Source organism: Anomaloglossus baeobatrachus, chromosome 1 (assembly GCF_048569485.1).
Source record: "Anomaloglossus baeobatrachus isolate aAnoBae1 chromosome 1, aAnoBae1.hap1, whole genome shotgun sequence".
In the NCBI taxonomy this organism is placed as follows: domain Eukaryota; kingdom Metazoa; phylum Chordata; class Amphibia; order Anura; family Aromobatidae; genus Anomaloglossus; species Anomaloglossus baeobatrachus.
This window is the reverse complement of record NC_134353.1, coordinates 573,287,189-573,310,069: the sequence shown is the minus strand read 5'-3', so window position 1 is coordinate 573,310,069 and position 22,881 is coordinate 573,287,189. Positions and strand designations below refer to the sequence as shown.

At 46.3% G+C, this 22,881-nt stretch overlaps 1 protein-coding gene across 2 annotated transcripts in view; it reads left to right on the top strand.

Moving 5' to 3' along the window:
• Positions 1 to 22,881, top strand: part of LOC142296295 (programmed cell death 1 ligand 1-like) — a 102,165-nt gene that overhangs the window by 39,657 nt on the left and 39,627 nt on the right. The gene's annotated exons all lie outside the window — the stretch shown is intronic.

Genomic DNA, 22,881 nt, shown 5'->3' with positions numbered 1-22,881 from the left:
TACTTAGAGCTGTCCGCGACTCTTTACGCTACCGAGAAGGCGAAGGTAGCCTTCGTCCAGTCCCTGCTCACAGGGAGAGCGCTGAAGTGGTCCACGCCGTTGTGGGAGCGCGGAGATCGGGTGGTGAATAACTTAGCAGCCTATCTTGGGGCCATGAGAATGGTGTTCCTCGGGCCTCAAGTCACCCACGACTCCGCGCTGCGCCTCCTACGACTTCGGCAAGGGTCCGCTTCAGTCGGGGACTTTGCCGTACACTTTAGGACACTTGCCGCAGAGCTGGACTGGCCGGATAAGGTCCTTGTCCCTGTGTTCTGGGAGGGCCTGGCAGGGTTCGTCAAAGACGCACTGGCCACGCGTGAGGTGCCTGCTACTTTAGAGTCCTTGATTGTGGTTGCCTCTCGCATAGACATCCGCCAGGCGGAGCGGAGGCTCGAGGTCTCTTCAGCACCCACGTCCTCACGGCCTAAAAAGCGTCTGGCTCCCGTCTTCCACCAGACAGGTCTCCCAGCCAGCTCTGTAGGCGACTCCGTGGAGTCAATGGAGGTGTCCAAAGCGGTCTCCTCTACCCCAGGTTCTCGGTCTGGTGTCATCTGCTTTTCCTGTGGGCAGAGGGGACACATAGCTACCCGATGTCCCAAACCGTCGGGAAAAGACAGCGTCTAGTTTCCATCAGAGGGGGGTTCCTAGACGCTGCTTCTCCCTCTAGGTTAACTATCAGCGCCCAGTTGCAGTTTGGCACTACTCTCTTCTCTGCTCTGGCCTGCCTGGACTCAGGCGCTGATGGCAATTTCATTTCGACCTCCCTGGCAACCCGATACTCAGTTCCCCTGGTTCTCTTGCCCAAGCCACTCAGGGTTCGGGTAGTCAACGGGTCCCTACTAGTCGATTCCATCACCCAGATCACCATCCCTCTCAGGATGGAAGTACCACCAGGACACCATGAGCAGGTGTCCTTCCTGGTGCTTCCAGGGGGGACGGATGAGATCCTACTGGGCCTCCCCTGGTTGAGACAGCATGCTCCTATACTCAACTGGGCAACAGGGGAGATCTCATCATGAGCAGGATCCTGTAGGGAGCACCTCGTGACTACCGAACCACCCGCTACCATTAGGTCGGTTGGGTCCTCAGGGAATATAGGGGAGCCAGGTTTACCGACACCTTATGAGGCCTACAGGGACGTCTTCTCCAAGAGGGCCGCAGATACCCTTCCTCCCCACCGGCCATACGATTGCCGAATAGACCTGAAGCCAGGCTCCGAGCCCCCTAGGGGCAGAGTGTATCCCCTCTCTGCTCCAGAGACGGAGGCTATGTCCAAATATATTCAGGACAGCCTGGCAAAAGGGTTCATTCGCAAGTCTATTTCACCGGTCGGTGCGGGGTTCTTCTTCGTGCAAAAGAAGGAAGGGGATCTACGCCCCTGTATCGATTACAGGGGATTAAATGCAATCACGATCAAAAACAAATACCCTTTGCCCCTCATTACGGAGTTATTTGATCGATTCCGTGGGGCAAAGATCTTCACGAAGCTGGATCTACGCGGGGCGTATAATCTAGTGCGAGTCCGAGAGGGCGATGAGTGGAAGACCGCCTTCAACACCAGGGACGGTCACTACGAGTATCTCGTAATGCCCTTCGGACTCTGCAATGCCCCCGCCGTATTTCAAGACTTTGTGAATGATGTTTTCCGGGATTTGTATCTTTCCGTGGTTGCATACCTGGATGATATCCTTATCTTCTCCCCCGATCTTGCCACCCATCGGAGGGATGTCATCCGAGTACTTAAGAGGCTCCGCACTCATTCGTTATATGCTAAGCTAGAAAAGTGTGTTTTTGTACGTGAATCCTTGCCGTTCCTGGGGTATATCGTGTCCAGTCAGGGGTTAGCAATGGATCCGGGGAAGTTGGAGACAGTGATGAAATGGCCTGAGCCCCGCTCGCTGAAAGCGATCCAGCGATTCTTGGGGTTTATCAATTATTATCGCCAGTTCATTCCCAACTTCTCGACGGTGGCAGCACCCATCATTGCCCTTACCCGCAAGGGCGCTAATCCCAAAGCATGGACACGGGAAACGGTAGAGGCATTTCACACCCTCAAAACTTACTTCTCCAGAGCTCCCATCCTTCATCGTCCAGACATCTCCAAACCCTTCCTACTAGAGGTAGACGCCTCTTCGGTCGGTGCTGGTGCAGTCCTGTACCAGAAAGACGAACGAGGAAGGAAGCATCCATGTTTCTTTTTCTCCAAAACCTTTTCTCCGGCCGAGAGGAACTACTCCATAGGGGATAGGGAGTTACTGGCGATGAAACTGGCATTCCAGGAATGGCGGCATCTCCTGGAGGGTGCGAAGCATCCATTTGAAGTATTTTCCGACCATAAAAATCTCACATACCTCCAGACAGCACAACGCATGAACCCAAGGCAGGCCCGTTGGTCCTTGTTCTTCTCCCGGTTCCACTTTATTATCCGCCACCTGGCCGGTGAGAAAAACGTACGGGCCGATGCCTTGTCACGTTGTATGGTTGTGTTGGAGGAGGACGAGGAGGAGCCTCGTCTTATACTACCCCCGGACAGCTTGAGGATGGTCACTCCCACTTCCTTGGACCAGGTGCCACCTGGCAAGACCCTCGTTCCCCCTGAATTACGGAATGAGGTGCTATCGTGGGCCCATGCCTCCAAGGTCGGGGGTCACTTTGGGGTCAAAAGGACCAGAGACCTTGTGACCAGGCACTATTGGTGGCCGAGACTACCCCAGGACATACAGGAGTATGTGGGAGCCTGTATGTCGTGTGCACGGAATAAGCCGTCCCGGCAGAGACCGGCAGGTCTTCTTCACCCACTGCCAGTGCCGGATCGTCCCTGGGAAGTGGTGGGAATGGATTTCCTGGGAGATCTGCCCAAGTCAGCAGGCCACAAGGTCGTATGGGTCATCACGGATCACTTCTCTAAAATGGTCCACTTGGTGCCTCTCCCACGACTCCCGACGTCACGTGCTCTCGCCACCTTATTCATTAGGCATGTATTTAGGCTGCATGGCATGCCTGACAAGGTGGTGAGCGACCGGGGTCCCCAGTTCGCGTCTCGCTTCTGGAGAGAGCTCTGTAAGCTCCTGCAGATAGAGCTGAACATCTCCTCCGCATACCATCCCGAAACCAATGGACTGGTGGAGAGGACCAATCAGACCTTGGTAACTTACCTCCGCCATTTTATCTCCGCGCACCACGACAACTGGGCTAACCTCCTTCCTTGGGCCGAATTTGCCATTAATAATTCGGTCCATGAATCCTCTGGCCAGACTCCGTTCCTGCTCAATAACGGACAACATCCCAGAATCCCGGTTCCGATGCCCATTACGTCACCCGATCCTAGAGTGGAGGATTGGGCGACCGAGGCCCGGGAGATCTGGGATAACACCCAAGAGGCCCTTAAGAGGGCTAAAGACCGGATGGTGACAACAGCTGATGTGCGCCGCCGCCCGGCACCATCCTTCGCCCCTGGTGACCTAGTGTGGCTGTCCTCTAAGAATGTTAACCTACGGGTACAGGCAGCCAAGTTCGCACCTAGGTACCTGGGTCCGTTTAAAGTACTAGAGCAGGTAAACCCGGTGGCATACCGACTCCAGCTCCCTCCACGCTGGGCTATAGCCAACACCTTTCACGTGTCCCTCCTGAAACCCGTACGACTTAATAAGTTCTCAGGGTCCCTGACGCCTCAAACCGACTCTCCGTCCGACGACCCTGAGGTGGCGAAGCTTGTGGAGACAAAAGTCATACGGGGCAGGAGGTACTACCTCGTGGAGTGGGTCGGCCGTGGTCCGCAGCATAGATCCTGGGAATTGGAGGATCATATCCACGCCCCGGGTTTGATAGCGGCCTTCAAGCACGGGCAGGGGGGGGCCTAGACAGGGGGGTAATGTTACACCTCGTGGCTCTCCTGTGGCAAGGAATGAGGCAGTCTCCTTGCCTGCCACGAGCGCCTCTGCTCAGCAGCGCCGAAGGTCTGCCAGACTGCAGGAGAAACCTCCTCAGAGAGGCAGCACAAGGGTGACACCTAGTGGTACTCCTGTTGCAAGGAATGAGGCGGTCTCCCATTCCTTGCCTGCCGCAGCTCCTCCTGCTCAGCAGCCCCGAAGGTCTGTGAGGTTGCGCAATGTGCAGAGGTTTTCTGCTCAGGGAAGCAGTGAGACTCCCGTTATCTCTACACATTGTGAGACCGAGGATCCCGCCTCTATTTCCCAGAGGCAGGAGGGTGAGCATGTGCAATGCTTGGTGGGTCCTGATTCGCCCACTCACGTCACACGGCTTGATGACGAGGCTGGTGACGTGGTGAATCCTGACTGGCCAGGCTGGGACGTCGTGGATCCTGATTGGGTCAAGTCCGTCATCTCCGCCTCGCGCCCGCCCTTGGCTGGAGCGACACCTCCTTAAAAGCTCCTCCTGCCATCATGGCGGCGCGCGACCGTCCTTCTATGTTTGGATGTCTGGCAGCGTGCTGCCACGCCACTGCTCAGGCATTATCGTCTTCCGTGGGCTTGGCCCTTGCTGCTTAGGCAGCACCTGGTTTGCAGGCCGTGTCCCTGCCTTGCTGCTCCGGCAGTAGCTCCTTCGACAGGCCGTGTTCCTGTTCCAGGTGAGCTCCTCGAGTCTCCACCGGACTCACCTGGTTATTGAAAGCACACGTGCGTGGGCACCTCTGTGCTACCCTCGTGCCATATTCTCGTGATTTCCACTGGCACACGTGCGTGGGCACCTCTGTGCTTCCCCGTGCAACAGGTACACCGAGCCGTGTGATCCCTGCCATACAACCCTCACGGGTTAGGGCAGACCGGTGTACGTAGATCGTCTGTGACATTCCAGACGATCGCTAGCAGCAACCCGCTCACTCTTCACCCACCATAGCAGCGGTCCCTTACACCGCACAGTGGACCTTGACCGGCGGAAGCTGTCCATTCCCCATCTTGGCACGCTTCCCCGGGTCCCCCTCGTAACAGAAAATGTTCTTAGCTTTTTTTCTCCATTGCCTACTTTCCACCTCCTAGACATATCCTGACTCCAGAATGCCACTACCACCTTCACTGCCAGTGCCCCTACCAACACAACTAATAGGAGCCACCAACACAACTAGGCATTTGAATCATGTCCGCAATCTTCTGCTTATCATCTTAGTGCAGAAAGCAGACTCATCCAAAAATTTACTGAAAGAAGCTGTTGTGACATATTTTTTTAGGACTAGGTAGCAAAACACAAAGAAGCATAGATGGAATTAAAAGTCTTCATTATAAAAAATTAATTGTCATGATGTTGGAGGAGGATGACAGTGCAGAACAATGACTCAAACTGACTGTGTCACTGTTAGAGGTAACATCATCCAGCTGTGACTGAAATGAATTATGTGCCATATATACCTTAACACCATCCACTTTCTTACAGCTAATATGCTTGCCAGTGGCAAAGTAGGCCAATAGGAAATTGCATTTGATAGTACTACTGCTTGGATGGCTGGGGTCAGTGATGGTGGTGCTGCTACTTCTTGCATCTTCCACATTCATAGCCATTGTATGATTTTTTTATTTTTCTATTTCCCCATTGCCATTGACACATTCTCTTTTACCTTCCATGAATAAATTACTTTAATTACATATTTTCAATCTTATCAATCCCAATTATTCCCCCTTGCCAAAAATGGAGTAACAAGAAATGCTAGGTAGGTACATGTCCAGAAAACTAAATGTGACAACAAGCTGCTGTATTTGTATGGCATGTACAGATCTCAAAGTGGAATAGTAAAGCAAGTGTGCAAACGCACACATGCTCAGGTAAATGTCTGGATTTAAAAAAAAAAAAAAAAAACAGAAAAAAAACCATTTTGGCTAGGTTTTTGGGTTTTTTCAAACAAATTCTCCCTCCCTTCTAGAAATGCTAGATTGGTTGGTACATATCCAAAAATCCAAATACTCCAATAGGCTGCTCCATATAGCATGTATGGGTGTCAAATTAGACTAGCAAATTGGATCAGCAAAACAGATGTGCAAAAACAGACATGGGGTATGTATACACACAGTTTTTTTTTAGACCCATGAATACCAGCTGAGTTTTTTTCCCCCCAAGAAAGACACTTCCAAAATCAGTGGGTCTTTTTAATTCCTGAAGTGTCTTTTTATAGGATCTTTTCAGTTGCTTTCTGGGGGGTTTTGTGATCCTTTGCACAGGTGTGTTCTTCACATTGCATGTGGTGCCTTTTTCTCATTGTTTAACTGCTGGTTGTGTCGGTTACTATTTTTAATTAATACAATTACTATTTTTGACCTTATCAGTTCTCTTAGAACTTTTGTTCTATATTTCTGTGTCTCTATTATATTGTCCATAGGTCCAGTCACATCCTTACAACCCACACGCCATTGCTACATGCACTTGCTGTATATGCCTCTTTTTCCCTGGTGTTATGCATGATTGTTCTTTTTTTATCTACCTTGGTAATCACCTCCCATTACTAATCTAGGGCTTAGTGGCATCTGTGAGCTGTTTTTAACTCCTTATTACCCCCAATTGCCACCACACCAGGGCAATCAGAATGAGTCGGGTGAAGTTACGGGATTGTCACATCTAATGGATGCGACAATCCTGGGTGGCTGCAGCCTGCTAATTTTAAGGCTATGGGGGCCCAACAAGTATGGGTCTCTCCAGCTTGAGAATACCAGCCCCCAGCTGTCAGCTTTTTCATGGCTAGGTATCAAATTTAGGGAGAGCGCATGCCGTTTTTTTAAAATAATTTTGAAAAGCCACACACGGCCCCTTTTACCTTGATACCCAGCCAAGATAAGCGCACGGTTGGGATTTGCAGCCTGTAGCCGTATGCTTTATCTGTGCTGGGTATCATAATACGTGGGGCCAATTTATTTATTTTTACATATATATATATATATATATATATATATATATACTGTATGTGTGTGTGTGTGTGTGTGTATATTGTGAGGCAGTGACAGGGGTAATATTTGAAGACCGCTATGTGTCCCCCAGAATGTGTCTGGAATCCCTCTGAGTTTGCTATAGCTATTACTGGGAGTATAGCACAAAGGGTAACAGGGAGACAGATCCCTCCTCCCAGTCCAGGTTTTGTAGCAATCCTCATGTCCGGCATTTTCATTTAAACTCATGCAGAGCACAGCAGGGTGTGTCTCAGTTGAGAGCCAGGCTTGGTGAGGCTAACACATGCGGTGTGAGCTGGGCTGGCTCTGTGTGGAGTGAACACAGGCCAAGAGTGTAAGCCTAGGAGAACCTTATACAGATCCCTGCGGTTATCGGGGTCCTAAGGTAACAAGACTTTTTGATGCAAAGAATTTGTCTATATGCACCGGCTATGATCCGGAAGAGACTTTGACTGTGGGAAATTGGATCTATTTATGCTGCAACAATAAATAGACTGTTGGTGTGAACACGCTGCTGCCTCACTGCCTCACGTTTTTGCCCAAACAACGCTGCTACCTCACATTATGGTGGAGAATGCGGGCATGGCAGCCTGGTTGCTAAGGGCAATGGCCTAAAGGCCCTGTCACACACAGATATAAATCTGTGGCAGATCTGTGGTTGCAGTGAAATTGTGGATAATCAGTGGCAGGTTTGTGGCGGTGTACAAATGGAACAATATGTCCATGATTTCACTGCAACCACAGATCTGCCAAAGATTTATCACTGTGTGTGACGGGGCCTTAAGAGGTACTTACCCGGAAGAAAAAAAAAAATAATAATTTTTTTCTACTGACTGTTTGCGGTGGATCGGCGGGTCCACGAAGCCTGCAGGCGTTGCAGCCTGGTCGCTAGGGGCAACAACCCAGTTTTCACATGTTTATGATCAAGCCTGCAAAGTTACAGTTTAACTCAGCAGCCACCATGGAGGATCTTGTAAAGCAGCTGGCCCAAGCTAATGCTCAGCAGCAACAAACCAATGTCCAGCTCCAGCGGGCGTTCATTCAGCAACAGGAGACAAACAGCTTGTTGGCTAAGCAGCTTTCTGCTCTGCGAGAAGCGCTCCCAGCGGTAACTCCAGGTCATCCAGTCCTTCCTGCGGCCCAGGACAGAGTAAGGGCAGCACTTATGAGGATGAGTGCAGAGGATGACCCAGAAGCCTTTCTCTCCGTGTTTGAGAGGACCGCTGAGCGAGAGAAATTGTCTATCGACCGTTGGACTGATGTCGTGGCCCCGTTCTTGGTAGGTGAACCCCCTGGATCTCAGCACGGAGGATGCCAAGGACTATGGCACACTGAAAGGTGAGATCCTTGCACGAATGGGGGTTAACACTTATCTCCGGGCCCAACGAGTGAATCAGTGGTCCTTTGAGGAGGGAAAACCTGCACGCTCACAGGCCCATGTCTTACTGGACCTTGTAAAAAAATGGCTGCAGCCGGAGACCTTGAACCACGGACAGATGATTGAGCGGGTGGTGATTGAACGGTTTGTGCGGACTTTGCCAGCCCCATTCAACGGTGGGTGGGACAGGGGGACCCCGGTACCCTAGACCAGCTAGTGAATTTGGTGGAACGCTACACAGCTACCCATGAGTTGGTCCGGGACTCTGCTTCACGGCGGGCACTCCGTAGGGATACGCCCCCTTCACAGTTGGTAAAAGACTCCCGTCCCTCCTCGGGTGCTGCCCCGTCTTCAGCCCTGGCAGAGAGTAAACCCCAGACTAAGGTCAGCAGGAGTCCCGGTTCCCCAAAGTCAGACACCCGAAACAGGGACACCTCTGCTGTTATGTGCTGGCGGTGCCATCAGCTCGGGCATGTGATGGCACAGTGCCCACTCACATCAGAACCCATGGACTGCCGGTACGCTCGCCGGGTATCAATGTATGCCCATACTGTTTGTACCGTAAGCACTGTTACTATGGGGGAGGAGCCCCATCTCTGCAAAGTACGTGTTAATGGCTATACAGCAGAGGCTTTGTTGGACTCAGGAAGTTTAGTGACTCTTGTACATGCCTCCTTGGTCTCCGGGGAAAACCCTACGGGACATAAAGTAGGGGTACTTTGTATTCATGGAGACCTACGTGAATACCCTATGGAAAGGGTCACCATTGCTACCTCGTGTGGAGAGGTACAACATGAAGTGGGGGTGATGAAAAGACTTCCATATGCTGTTATTTTGGGAAGAGACTTGCCCCTGTTCTGGACATTATGTGGGAGGCGACCTAGCCCTCCGAGGTGTATGATTGAACCAGGCCCTGAGCCGGACGATCCCGACTCAGGGATACCTGCCGTAGGGGTCACCAGTATAGGGACAGAGTGTAACCCTGCCAGGTTCCCCCTAGAGGTAATGGCAGGAGAGGTTGAGCCACCCGAGGCAATCTCGGAGTTGAACGTGTCTCCAGATAATTTCGGAACAGCACAGCTCCGGGACCCCACATTGGCTCCTGGACGTGGAAATGTACAGGTAATTGATGGGGTACCCCAGCGGCCTGGTGCCAGGCTGGAAACTCCCTACATGGCTCTAAAGCGAGAGTTGCTCTATCGGGTTGATACAATCCGGGGGGAAATAGTGGAACAGTTGGTGGTCCCTCAGCCGTACCGCCGTCAGACCTTGGAATTGGCTCATAACCACCTAATGAGTGGGCACCTAGGTGAAGAGAAAACGCGGGAACGCATGTTTCAGCGGTTTTACTGGCCAGGGGTTGGCGCAGAAATTAAGAGGTTCTGTGAGTCCTGCCCAGTTTGTCAGTTGACCGCACCAACGCACCGTTTCCGTAGTCCTCTGATACTATTACCCATTATAGAGGTGCCTTTTGAGCGGATTGCTATGGACCTGATCGGACCCATTGTAAAATCAGCCCGTGGTCACCAGCACATCCTGGTAGTGATGGATTACGCGACACGTTATCCGGAGGCCATTCCACTACGTCACACCTCGGCGAGGCTTATTGCTCGGGAGTTGTTTGCTATGTTCTGTCGCGTGGGGTTACCCAAAGAAATCCTGACCGATCAGGGCACTCCCTTTATGTCTAAAATTACAAAGGAACTGTGCAAACTCCTCCAGATCAAGCAGCTACGCACGTCGGTGTACCATCCCCAGACTGATGGTCTAGTGGAACGTTTTAATAAAACTCTAAAGGCTATGTTGAAAAAGGTGGTCTCCAAAGAGGGGAAAGATTGGGACATGTTATTGCCCTATTTAATGTTCGCTATCCGCGAGGTCCCACAATCTTCCACCGGGTTCTCGCCATTTGAGTTACTGTATGGCAGACATCCGCGGGGACTGCTGGATATAGTTAAGGAAACTTGGGAATAGGAGCCCACCCCTCACAAAAGCACAGTGGAATACGTTATGGGTATGCAGGATCGTATCACGGCAATAATGCCCATTGTTAAAGAGCATTTGCTGGATGCTCAGACAGCCCAAAGTACTCAGTATAATAGAAAGGCCTCCATCAGGTCTTTTAAACCGGGAGATCGTGTCTTAGTCCTAATACCTACTGCAGAAAGTAAGTTCTTAGCCAAATGGCAAGGTCCCTATGCGATCCGGGAGAAAGTGGGGGAAGTACACTTTATAGTTTATCAGCCAGGTAGAAGAAAACCAGAGCAAATCTACCATGTAAACCTGCTGAAGGCGTGGAAAGACAGGGAATGTATGGTGGCTGGCGTAACGTTGGACCTAACCTTTTCAGGTGCCTTGACAACAACAAAGGAGGAGTCCCCTGATGATGAATTGGGAGTAAGGATAGGGGATTCTCTCTCAAAACAGCAGAGACGGGAGTCTCGGAGATTAGTGCAGCGGAATACGGATGTGTTCTCAAGCCTACCCGGCCGAACAACCGTAATCCACCATGATATTGTCACCGAGCCTCAAGTAAGGGTACGCCTGAGGCCATACCGGGTACCAGAGGCTCGTAGGCAAGCCATTGCGGAGGAGGTAAAAAAGATGCTCCAACTAGGGGTTATTGAAAAATCCACGAGCGAATGGGCCAGTCCCATTGTGCTGATCCCGAAACCAGACGGTTCTTTAAGATTCTGTAATGACTTCCGAAAGTTAAATGAGGTATCGAAGTTTGATATGTATCCCATGCCCAGGGTCGACGAGCTGATAGAGAGACTGGGACGGGCCCAGTATTTCACGACTCTCAATCTCACTAAAGGTTACTGGCAGGTGCCGCTGACAGAGGCGGCAAAAGAAAAGACCGCTTTTGTCACGCCAGGGGGGCTCTATCACTATGTCGTCTTGCCATTTGGTTTACATGGGGCTCCGGCCACGTTTCAGAGATTAATGGACATAGTGTTAGAACCCCATCAACCATATGCCTCCGCATATTTGGATGACATCATCATCTATAGCAGTGACTGGAGCACCCACTTATCTCAGGTACAAGCGGTAGTGGATTTGCTCAGAGCGGCTGGTCTGACGGCGAATCCAAGCAAATGTGCTATGGGTCTCAAAGAAGCCCGTTACTTGGGGTATGTGATAGGCCAAGGGGTTATCAAGCCACAAGTAAACAAAATCGAAGCCATTCAAAACTGGCCTCGTCCCCTTACCACAAAACGGGTAAGAGCCTTTCTGGGTATAATGGGGTATTACCGACGATTCATACCCAATTTTGCTGGACGGTCGGCGCCTTTGTCCGATCTTTTAAAAGGGAAGAAGTCGGTCATGGTCCACTGGATTACACAAGCAGAGGAAGCCTTTCAGGTGCTAAAGGTAGTCCTATGTGGTCAGCCTGTCCTTGTCAACCCTGACTTTCAAAAGGAGTTTATAGTACAGGCAGATGCCTCTGAGGTGGGTCTGGGTGCGGTTCTGTCCCAGGAGGTAGATGGAGAAGAGCACCCGGTCACCTATTTGAGTAGAAAACTCACCCCGGCAGAGAAGAACTATAGCATAGTGGAGAAGGAGTGCCTGGCCATAAAATGGGCTCTGGAATCCCTACGCTACTACCTGCTGGGGCGACACTTTCGCCTGGTGACAGACCACTCCCCTTTGGTCTGGATGAGGAATGCTAAGGAGAGAAATGCTAGAGTCACCAGGTGGTTTCTCTCCTTGCAGAACTTTCACTTTTCTGTGGAACACCGGGCTGGTAGATTGCAGGGCAATGCGGATGCCCTGTCCAGAGGTCCCTGTATGTTGGCAAAAGTTCAACCCCGCCCGTTTGAACTGAGGGGGGGGATATGTGAGGCAGTGACAGGGGTAATATTTGAAGACCGCTATGTGTCCCCCAGAATGTGTCTGGAAACCCTCTGAGTTTGCTATAGCTATTACTGGGAGTATAGCACAAAGGGTAACAGGGAGACAGATCCCTCCTCCCAGTCCAGGTTTTGTAGCAATCCTCATGTCCGGCATTTTCATTTAAACTCATGCAGAGCACAGCAGGGTGTGTCTCAGTTGAGAGCCAGGCTTGGTGAAGCTAACACATGCGGTGTGAGCTGGGCTGGCTCTGTGTGGAGTGAACACAGGCCAAGAGTGTCAGCCTAGGAGAACCTTATACAGATCCCTGCGGTTATCGGGGTCCTAAGGTAACAAGACTTTTTGATGCAAAGAATTTGTCTATATGCACCGGCTATGATCTGGAAGAGACTTTGACTGTGGGAAATTGGATCTATTTATGCTGCAACAATAAATAGACTGTTGGTGTGAACACGCTGCTGCCTCACTGCCTCACGTTTTTGCCCAAACAACGCTGCTACCTATCAATATATATATATATATATATATATATATATATATATATATATATATATATATATATAAATATAGATGCACACACAGCGTCTGTGATTGAAAGCAGTCAGACATGCTGTCACAGAGGGTGGGGGTGCATCTGACTGCAACCAATCAGAGGTGCTTGGCCTTCCAGTGGGCAGGGGAAGCAGTGCATCAGTGCATATGTATGAGGTTAATAAGCGGCCCCAGAAGCAGTGTGAGCTGCCCCGGAAGCAGTGTACAGTTGCGCGAGAGAATCGGTAAGTATAACACACCTGCCCTCCCCTTTTTCTTTCTTTATATTTTTTAATTACCTGAGTTGCCGGACACGGATTGTTACTCGGAGTTCCATGAGAACTCCGGGTCCGGGTTGGTGCTTGGGTACTTTTGAACTTGTACAGATCCGGACTTTTACAGTCCGGGTCTGCCCATCACTACTAGAGAGCATCTTCCAAGGGGAAACTGCCTGAAGGATAGTTCAGAATAAAGTTAAACAGATCTATTTGAAGATTGAGTTTTATTCTAACCGCTCACTATGTACAGAGCGATGACTGAAATCGTGCCTATGCCACTCTCATGACTGAAAACCAGAGACTGCCAGGAGAATTTAATATTTCCTCATGCCAGCGGGGTTCTCACTGCTGTGGCCGCATGGTGTCAGAACTTTGTTACCTGCAGATTAATCCCATGTCTGCAGGTTAATAGCGTTTTTTTACATGACAAGTTCCCTTTAAGCACTTTGTCAGGCACAATATCGTCTGATAACGACATTATGTGCAGATACACTATACAGGTGTGCAAAAACAGACGGGCAGTGAAATGTCTGGATTTTTTTTCCAAACTTTTTGCTATTTTTCAGTCAAGGATAGGAGAGGGGAAAGCAGAGAAGCAGGAGCGCTGTACGTGCAGTTAACACTCACTGCCCTTGCAACTTGTTAGCATACATTTTTCAGCTATGGATTTCACTTAAAGGGAATCTGTCAGAACGTTTTTGCTATATAAGCTAAAGCCAGCATGCTTTAAGGGTTTAAACAGAAAGTTCAGGCATGTCTGTCTTGTCACTATCCAATCTTTTGTTTATTTGCTATATTTGGTTTTAGCACTTATCACTGCTGTGGCTGGCTCCCTTGTGCCAGGTTCTCTGGCCCGCCCCCTGCTGTGCATTAAATATGAGGTATCAATCACATCTCTATTGAGGGCCTTGTGTGGGTGGGGACTGTGCTACATGACTAAAGCTACAAATGCACACTGTGTTAGGACGGCTACACCCAGTAATCAAAGTTAAACATGGTTAGTTTCAGAATCTCTTGCCTACAACACACTGCTCTTAGAAGAAAAAGCAAAAACCTGGTGACAGATTTCCTTTAATCCCTTCACCCCCAAGCTTTTTTTCACCTTCATGACCAGGCCATTTTTTTCAGTTCTGACCAGTGTTACTTTGACAGGTTATAACTCTGGAACTCTTCAACGGATTGTTTTATCGTGATGTATTATACTTCATGAAAGTAGTAAATTTAGGACGATATTTTTTGCATCTACATGTAAAAATATAGGAAATTTTGTGAAGATTATGAAAATTTCACAATTTTCAAATGTTGAATTTTTATGCCCTTAAATGCGACTGTTATGTCACACAAAATAATTAATAAATAACATTTCCCACATGTCTACTTTATATCAGTGCATTGTTTTAAACATATTTTTTTTCTTAGGAAGTTAGAAGGATTCAAAGTTTATCAGCAATTTCTCATTTTTCCCACAAAATTTACAAAACCATTTTTTTTAGGGAGCACATCACATTTGAAGTGACTTTGAGAGGCCTATATGACAGAAAATGCCCAAAAGATACACCATTCTAAAATCTACACCCCTCAAACTGCTCAAAACCACATCCAATAAATGTATAAACCCTTTAGGTGCTTCACTGGAACTAAAGCAATGAGTCAGGAAAAAATGAAACGTTTACACAAAAATAGTAATTTAGCTATACAATTTTGCATTTTCATAAGGGTAACGAGAAAATACAGCATATAACTTATTGTAAAAATTCTCCTGAGTACGCTCATACCTCACATGTGGTGGAAATCTACTATATGGGCACACGGCAGGAAGGTAGGAGCGCGATTTCACTGCAAAATTGGCTGGAACCATTATTGAACACGTTTGGAGAGCCCCTGTTGTGCCTAAACAGTGTAGCTCTTTTGGAAACTAGACCCCTCAAGGAATTTATCTTGATGTTTGATGAGCACCTGGAACCCCCAGGTGTGTCACGGAAGTTTATATTGTTGAGCTGTGAAAATGAAAAATACATTTTTAAACTCAAATGTGTTTCAAATTAACTAGGGTAACAGAAGATAATGCATCATGAAATTTGTTGTGCAATTTCTCCTGAGTTCGACAATACCCCGTAGGTGGTCTAAAACTACGTTTGAGGCACAGTACAAAGTGAAGAAGGGAAGGAGAGCCATATTGGAGTGCAGATTTAGTTGGAATGGTTTGCAGGTGCCATGTCACATTGGCAGAGCCCCTGAGGTGCCAGAACAACAGAAACCCAAAACAAAAGTGACTCCTTTTTGCCAACTGCACCGATCAATGAATTCATCTAGCTGTGCAGTGAGCATATTGACAGTACAGGTGGGTCACAAAATTTTATACTATTGAGAGGTGAACAGAAAAAATTAAATTTTTGCCACTAAAATGTTGTTTTAACCCCAAGTTTCAAATTTTCACAAGGAGAAAAGGTTAAAAAAAAGGCCCCGTTATATATAACACAATTTCTCCTGAATGTGGCAATACCCCATATGTGACAGTACAGTACTGTTTGGCTGTACCACAGGGCTTATGAGGGAAGGAAGGAGCACCATTTGATTTTTGGAGCACAGTTTTTCCTAGAATAGTTTGTGGACTCATTTTGCAAAGCCCCTAAGTGCCAAAACAGAAGAAATCCCCTCAAGTGACCAAACTTGGGAAATTACACCCCTCTGGGAATTTATCTATGGCTGTAGTGACTATTTAGTCTCTGGAAAACACCCATGGTGTCAAAAGCAGTGAATGTTGCAGAATTAAACATTGCAAAGAAGTCCTTGTTGTGCCCAATGCATTGCAGTGCCTGTACATTGTGCCAAGCTCCTTCTTCTGGAAACCTGCACCCCTTACATTTAGGCGGGCTCTCCTCACTACAATAATGCCAAACATGTGGACGCTAACTATGGTTTAGGCACGTTGTGGGGCTCAGAAGAGAGGGGGGGATTTGGATTTGGGAGTGCAGATTTTGCTGGATTTCTTTTTTAAGGGGGGAGCCATTGCGATTTTCAAGAGCCTTTATGCTACCAGTAATGTGGAAGCCCCCTATATTTTTGTTAACAGATCATTTTGGATTAGTTCACATTTATCTTGTGTTCTATGCTGAGCACTTACATTGAGGTTTCCGCAACAGATCCATTCAATAATGAGGCAGCAGAGTGACTCCGGACACTTTTTGGCTTCTGTTCAGCGTTGTCCGTCTTTTCAAAGGTGAACAAAACTGTTGATGACCACACTTTTTTGTACGCCTAAAAAGAGGCATGAAAAGACAGACACAGCTGGACCACAGACCAGACACAAGGTCAAAGTGACTCCCTCTTTCTCATTACAGTAAATTTTCCTATGGGAATTTTGTCTGAATTACATATTTCAGAGATTTAGGGTATGTAACCATGATCCGCACATGTGGTGTCCTGGACGCAGCATGTCTTTTTGTGCAGGAGTGTTTTCCGCAGACTACTGCAGTGGCCCATGGCCACGATCAGGGTTTGGGGCGCTGTGAACGTTTGCTCTGTTTTCCCAGTGGATTACACTTGCGTGTCTCCGCTAGTATAAGTTAATAGGACTGGAAGCCGTGCTGCGCGTCAGTTTATGCTGCGGAGAAAAGAAGCACAGTGGGCATGAGATTTCTATAAATCCCATCACTGCGCTTGTACTGTACATTGCAGCATTTTGGACACCGTGAAAACATGCTGTATCCAAAATGCTGCTAACATTGATTGTGGGCAGGCACCTTTACACGTAATCCCCTGTGCAAGCACTCAGCGTAGAGCGCAGCATAAATATGAGCCGCATAAATATGAGCGCATCACTGCGCTTGTACTGTACATTGCAGCATTTTGGACACAGTGAAAACATGCTGTATCCAAAATGCTGCTAACATTGATTGTGGGCAGGCACCTTTACACGTAATCCCCTGTGCAAGCACTCAGCGTAGAGCGCAGCATAAATATGAGCCGCATCGTACTGCCAGCTTTTAGGTCTCCTTCACACCTCCGTGCAAAACACAATGTTTTGCATGGTCTGTGATGAAGGTACGTATGTATGTTCGTGTGTGTTTTACATGTGCTGTCCCTGTGCTATCTGTGTGACATCTAGATAGCACACAGACAGCATGAGCTGGTATACTTACCTGTCCCCAGTACTTCTGTCTGTGGTGCTGCTGTTACTTCCACGGTGAGTGCAGTGAATATGCAATGAGCATAATGAGTGAGCCCAGAAGCAAAAGTAGTGCCAGAGACCGCAGCGCCAAAGACAGGTAAATATAAAATTTCTGTATTTTTATGTGACTTGTGTTATCTCCAGTACGTGTCACACTGATGTAATACAATGGTGAACAAAAGAAAAACGGGTATATGCTGCGCTTAAAAACCACTGAGTTGGAAGTGATATAATATTTCTCTTTTATTTACAGCATTCCTACGCGTTTCAGAGACAACAGACCGTCTCCTTCTTCAGGGAAAAAAAGAAATCATACAGACAATCAAAGGCTGACATCTTATAAAGGATCCATACTGCCACGTTAGCAGCTATGACGTCAATCGCCCCTCAGGATTGCAGGGTGATGACTCAACAACACGTGGAGACAATGGACACATTGAAGGAAAAAGAAAAAGAAAAGGGAGGGGTTTTTTTTATATATATATATACATATACATATAAAATTTCCATATCATTACTCATTTATGGTTTGGGAATAAAAATGCAAATAAATCTGGATTTTTTTGTGGTTATTTCTTGTGTAGGAAAAAATATATTTGTGGACTTGTAAAATGAAAGGAAAATGGTGCGAACCTATAGATCATATACTTGATCAGGAGGGGGGGGTGAAAGCCCATACCTTTGCTCTAAAGCAACAGACAATCAAACAGTCTAAATTAACCAAGGGCTGATGTGTGATCAGAAGGGAAAACAAAGCCGTGATAAGTGAAATGATTCCGATTTAGTGTAGTCAGTTTTATCCTATTTGCATTTGATTATTTAGTGATTAACAGGATTAGAAGATGTGAAATTTTCACAGTAAAAATGCGTGTTCCCGTGACTAAAGGTCCAGTCACACTAAGCAACTTACCAGCGATCCCAACAACGATAGGGATCGCTGGTAAGTTGCTAGGAGGTTGCTGGTGAGCTGTCACACTGCGACGCTCCAGCGATCCCACCAGCAACCTGACCTGGCAGGGATCGCTGGAGCGTGGCTACACGAGTTGCTGGTGAGCTCACCAGCAACCAGTGACCAGCCCCCAGTCTCCTAGTTACAGCACACATCAGGTTAATTAACCCGATGTGTGCTGCAGCTAAATGTGCACAGAGCAGGGAGCAGTGCACAATGCTTAGCGCTGGCTCCTTGCTCTCCTAGTTACAGCACACATCGGGTTAATTGCCTGATGTGTGCTGCAGCTAAATGTGCACAGAGCAGGGAGCAGCGCACACTGCTTAGTGCTGGCTCCCTGCTCTCCTAGTTACAGCACACATCGGGTTAATTGCCTGATGTGTGCTGCAGCTATCTGTGCACAGAGCAGGAGCCGGCAGCACAGGCAGTGAGAGCGGAGGAGGCTGGTATCTAAGGTAAATATCGGGTAACCAAGGACAGGGCTTCTTGGTTACCCGATGTTTACATTAGTTACCAGCCTCAGCAGAAGCTGGCTCCCTGCTCACTTCACATTAGTTGTTGCTGTCTCGCTGTCACACCCAGCGATCTGTGCTTCACAGCAGGACAGCAACAACTAAAAAATGGCCCAGGACATTCAGCAACAACCAACGACCTCACAGCAGGGGCCAGGTTGTTGCTGGATGTCACACACAGCAACATCGCTAGCAACGTCACAAAAGTTGTTCGTTACCAGCGATGTTGCTAGCGATGTTGCTTAGTGTGACGGGGCCTTAAGAGAAAAAAAGGGGAAAGGATTATCCCCGAACTGATGGGACCATTACTAAACAAAGGTATTATCTCCACTAATGGGACCAATGTTTAAAAACAGCAGACAGATCAACTCGGCTGCCGGCTGATGTGTAGTTAGAAGGGCAATAAAAACATCGGTAGTAAAATGGTCCGAATTTTACAGTTGGAAGAAACCTATTTGTGTGCTATTTTGGGCTTGATCATTTATTAATTGGGAGGGATAGTGAAATGTGAAGAATTACGGTGAAGCAATGTTAACGGTATGTGACCATAGCTAGAAGATGAAAGAGGATGATTATATCCACAGAAATGGAATGGTTTCAATTGTCCGGGTGAATAAAGTTCAACTGAAGGTGGAGGAGGACGCATGCATGAGGGGATGGAGCGGGTGCTGAACTGTCGGGGTGAGAAGAGTTCAAACCGTGGGAAAAAACCTTAGTGCGCAGTCGCATGAAAAAATAGCTCGGCAAGGGTAACCTTGGGTCAGAACTAGAGGTATAACATCCACTGCGATATAGAGTAGTGGAAAGAGGACAAACAAGAATTATCCAGCAAAGACAAAGCTACAATTCAGAGAAATGATCGGATGAAACACCACTAATATTGCTAATAGATAGAAAAAAGGGGAGGGGGGGGGAGGCAATCACCATTCGAAAAAAATAAATAAAAATAAATGAATGGAAAAGAAATTTTGTGAATTGAACATGATTTAAAAGGGAAACTTGCAAATTAATTTTGCAAGCGATCTCTAGGTCAGTTGTAATGATATGGAGATTTGAATTAAATGGATCAAAAATATGAAATATATTTTAGGGAATACGAAATTTACATGTAAAGCGGCAAAACACATATAAAAACATATAATACTTTATGAAACAACTATATAAAACATATAATACTATATAAAACAACAATAAAACCTTCTGGTTAAAATATGGTAAAAACATAAAAACATGGAATCATCAGGACAACAAAATGGTCACCAAACCAAAGGATTAAATCCATCAAAACAATATAAACAATATAAACAAATTTTATACTTTGATCATCTTGTCAAATATGGGTTCATCAAAGACATATAATAGTCACTAAGGACTTGCTAAAAAGGGACCCGGCATTAAAATGAAGTAACAAGATCTGAAGATAAAATATACAGAAGATGGATATAGATATTAATGATTTAACAAGGTTGGAGTCTAATAAAAAAGGTCTGATACCTCATTCAAGCCAAAGGGTTTTAAGGTGTTTAATTTGTGTATCCAGAATGACTCTTTCCTACTCAAGGCTTCGGTCCTATTGTGCTCAATAGGGTCAATCTGCTCAATGGGGGTGATCTTGAATTCCAGTCTTTTCTCATGTATAAGAGTACAGTGTTTTGAGAGCCCATGCAGGAGAAAACCAGTTTTAATATTATGGCGATGTGAATTCAACCTGTTATGGAGGGCCTGGCTTGTTCTGCCCACATATTGTTTGCCGCAAATGCAGTCAACCAAATAGATAACAATTTTTGTTGTCTATTTGGTTGACTGCATTTGCGGCAAACAATATGTGGGCAGAACAAGCCAGGCCCTCCATAACAGGTTGAATTCACATCGCCATAATATTAAAACTGGTTTTCTCCTGCATGGGCTCTCAAAACACTGTACTCTTATACATGAGAAAAGACTGGAATTCAAGATCACCCCCATTGAGCAGATTGACCCTATTGAGCACAATAGGACCGAAGCCTTGAGTAGGAAAGAGTCATTCTGGATACACAAATTAAACACCTTAAAACCCTTTGGCTTGAATGAGGTATCAGACCTTTTTTATTAGACTCCAACCTTGTTAAATCATTAATATCTATATCCATCTTCTGTATATTTTATCTTCAGATCTTGTTACTTCATTTTAATGCCGGGTCCCTTTTTAGCAAGTCCTTAGTGACTATTATATGTCTTTGATGAACCCATATTTGACAAGATGATCAAAGTATAAAATTTGTTTATATTGTTTATATTGTTTTGATGGATTTAATCCTTTGGTTTGGTGACCATTTTGTTGTCCTGATGATTCCATGTTTTTATGTTTTTACCATATTTTAACCAGAAGGTTTTATTGTTGTTTTATATAGTATTATATGTTTTATATAGTTGTTTCATAAAGTATTATATGTTTTTATATGTGTTTTGCCGCTTTACATGTAAATTTCGTATTCCCTAAAATATATTTCATATTTTTGATCCATTTAATTCAAATCTCCATATCATTACAACTGACCTAGAGATCGCTTGCAAAATTAATTTGCAAGTTTCCCTTTTAAATCATGTTCAATTCACAAAATTTCTTTTCCATTCATTTATTTTTATTTATTTTTTTCGAATGGTGATTGCCTCCCCCCCCCTCCCCTTTTTTCTATCTATTAGCAATATTAGTGGTGTTTCATCCGATCATTTCTCTGAATTGTAGCTTTGTCTTTGCTGGATAATTCTTGTTTGTCCTCTTTCCACTACTCTATATCGCAGTGGATGTTATACCTCTAGTTCTGACCCAAGGTTACCCTTGCCGAGCTATTTTTTCATGCGACTGCGCACTAAGGTTTTTTCCCACGGTTTGAACTCTTCTCACCCCGACAGTTCAGCACCCGCTCCATCCCCTCACGCATGCGTCCTCCTCCACCTTCAGTTGAACTCCATTCACCCGGACAATTGAAACCATTCCATTTCTGTGGATATAATCATCCTCTTTCATCTTCTAGCTATGGTCACATACCGTTAACATTGCTTCACCGTAATTCTTCACATTTCACTATCCCTCCCAATTAATAAATGATCAAGCCCAAAATAGCACACAAATAGGTTTCTTCCAACTGTAAAATTCGGACCATTTTACTACCGATGTTTTTATTGCCCTTCTAACTACACATCAGCCGGCAGCCGAGTTGATCTGTCTGCTGTTTTTAAACATTGGTCCCATTAGTGGAGATAATACCTTTGTTTAGTAATGGTCCCATCAGTTCGGGGATAATCCTTTCCCCTTTTTTTCTCTTAGTCATGGGAACACGCATTTTTACTGTGAAAATTTCACATCTTCTAATCCTGTTAATCACTAAATAATCAAATGCAAATAGGATAAAACTGACTACACTAAATCGGAATCATTTCACTTATCACGGCTTTGTTTTCCCTTCTGATCACACATCAGCCCTTGGTTAATTTAGACTGTTTGATTGTCTGTTGCTTTAGAGCAAAGGTATGGGCTTTCACCCCCCCCTCCTGATCAAGTATATGATCTATAGGTTCGCACCATTTTCCTTTCATTTTACAAGTCCACAAATATATTTTTTCCTACACAAGAAATAACCACAAAAAAATCCAGATTTATTTGCATTTTTATTCCCAAACCATAAATGAGTAATGATATGGAAATTTTATATGTATATGTATATATATATAAAAAAAACCCTCCCTTTTCTTTTTCTTTTTCCTTCAATGTGTCCATTGTCTCCACGTGTTGTTGAGTCATCACCCTGCAATCCTGAGGGGCGATTGACATCATAGCTGCTAACGTGGCAGTATGGATCCTTTATAAGATGTCAGCCTTTGATTGTCTGTATGATTTCTTTTTTTCCCTGAAGAAGGAGACGGTCTGTTGTCTCTGAAACGCGTAGGAATGCTGTAAATAAAAGAGAAATATTATATCACTTCCAACTCAGTGGTTTTTAAGCGCGGCATATACCCGTTTTTCTTTTGTTCACCATTATATTTATATCGTGCCTACGGGGCCGCTGCTTGAACCACGCGGACACTCACATGCCTTTGAAGGAGTTGTGACTGGCACAACCCCACCAGGTGAGTGTTACTGTACCTTCTCTAACATCATATGTTATATCGGGTAAGACCCTATTGCGCCCTTTTGTCTCCCCATTTTAGTTCAACTGATGTAATACGAATCACATTAGTGTGCGGTATGTGTGACACCCACGGTGCTGGCGGAAAACGTACATGTCACCATGTGGAGCACAT